The sequence below is a fragment of the Egretta garzetta genome, unplaced genomic scaffold (assembly GCF_000687185.1).
Source record: "Egretta garzetta isolate BGI_Z169 unplaced genomic scaffold, ASM68718v1 scaffold323, whole genome shotgun sequence".
NCBI classification, from domain to species: Eukaryota; Metazoa; Chordata; class Aves; order Pelecaniformes; family Ardeidae; genus Egretta; species Egretta garzetta.
Genome location: NW_009259435.1, coordinates 3,209,819 through 3,211,992, shown reverse-complemented (window position 1 = coordinate 3,211,992; position 2,174 = coordinate 3,209,819).

The window sequence follows — 2,174 nt, the reverse complement described above, 5'->3', positions numbered from 1 at the left end:
GGCTGCCCAGGGAAGGGGTCGAGTCCCCAGCCCTGGGGGGATTTAACAGCCGGGCAGAGGCGGTGCTGAGGGCCAGGGTTTGGGGGTGGGATGGCAGGTGGGATGGCAGGGTAATGGTTGGGCTTGATGATCTTAAAGGGCTTTTCCAACCTCAACGATTCTGTGATTCTATGATTCAAGCAGGCTCACCCAGAGCAGGGGGCACAGGACATCGTCCAGGCGGCGGTTGAATATCTCCAGAGAAGGAGACTCCACAGCCCCCTTGGGCAGCTTGTGCCAGGGCTCAGGCACCCTCAAAGTCAAGAAGTTTTTCCTCATATTCAACTGAAACCTCTTCTGCTTCAGTTTGTGCCCTATTGCCCCTTGTCCTGGCACTGGGCACCACTGAGAAGAGTCTGGCTCCGTCCTTGTGACCCCCACCCTTGAGATATTTGTAGGTGTTGATGAGATCCCCTTTCAGCCTTCTCTTCTCCAGGCCGAACAAGCCCAGCTCCCTCAGCCTTTCCTCGTAGGGGAGATGCTCCAGTCTCTTTATCATGCTAGTTGCCCTCCTCTGGACTCTCTCCAGGAGTTCCTCATCTTTCTTGAACTGGGGAGCCCAGAGCTGGACCCAGTGCTCCAGGTGGGGTCTCAGCAGGGCAGAGCAGAAGGGGAGGAGAACCTCCCTCGACCAGCTGCTACAGCAACCCAAATAGCCACCGAAAAACGTCCAGCCTTGCTGATCTCCTTCTCTGAGACCAACTTTTCAATTTGCATGCAAGAGGCGCATGCCGGCTTAATGAAATTAGCAGTAATTAATGGCACTGACATGCAGGTAGAGCCAGCCCAGGGACCGGACGGAGCTTGATGCGTGCAGCTCCTGCGGGCCGTGCGCCCCCAGCACAGCACCCAGCGATACCCTGGGACAGCGAGGGCTCTGACTCAGTGGCTTCCCATCCCTGAGAGCAGGTAGGTGAATGCTAATTCATGAAATTGAATTAATTGAATTGCTCCGCTGATGTAAACCCATGTCCAACCCCTAATGTTTATAGGCCAGCTGAGCAGCAGAGCTGCAGTGATTTATGTGGCTGCCTGGCCTCAGCACTACTTTTTCCTCCTAGCTGGCATCTTGACTCGCTGCCCAACAGTGGAACGGAGTACATTTGTTAAAATATCGCCGTATTGTGGAAGCCTGGGGACAAGTCCAACTTCCTTTCCTCAGGTAAGAGAAGCAATGAACAGGACGGCCAAATCGGCTCTGCACCCAGGCAAACCTGTCCAGGCACTTGTGAGTCATTGCTTAACAGGATTCTGTTCGTTTGGAGTCCTCCAGGGTTTTGGTTTTTTTTTTTCCTTTTTTTCTCTTTTTTGTCTTGGGTTTTTTCTTTAATCTTCTTGTCTCCAGGGTTTTGGTTTGTTTTGGTTTTCCTTTTTTTTCTCTTTTATGTCTTTGTTTTTTTCTTTAATCTTCTTGTCTCCAGGGTTTTGGTTTGTTTTGGTTTTCCTTTTTTTTCTCTTTTATGTCTTTGTTTTTTTCTTTAATCTTCTTGTTTTATAACATCCCACCTTGGCTGGAATGAAAGCAAGATGAAGCGCGCGTTACAAGATGAAAACCAGCAACGGACCTGCAAGCAGCAGCATCAAAGCGGAGCTGTTCAGGGAGGGATATTTTCATACAGGTTATCTGAAAAGCAAACAAACTCTGGCCATGTTTTTTTGCTGCAGGAGGGCTGATTTACATGGTGGAGCTGTTTCTGCTGAAGATCTCTGGGCCACGTCCCCCTGAATCCATTTGCTTTGCAGCCGATGGGCTCCCGTACACCCCTCCAGAGCAGTCGTGGCTCTTCAGTAACGCCTGGGACATCTGATACGCAGTGGGTTTGTCCGTTTGCTCACATCACGTGGTGGTCATGTCTGGGGTGGAGTAAAAGCCCCTTTTCCCATACCACAATCCATGTTACATCCCAGCAGACCCCTCCGTCACGGGGCACAGCAGCAGCTCCACGTCAGGTCTGTACAACCATCGCAGCAACAACCCCAGCCCAAACACAAGAGGAGATAGAATCATAGAATCATAGAATGTTTTGGGTTGGAAGGGACCCCTAGAGGTCATCCAGCCCAACCCCCCTGCAGGAGCAGGGACACCTTGAACCACATCAGGTTGCTCACAGCCCCGTCCAACCTGGCCTGGAATG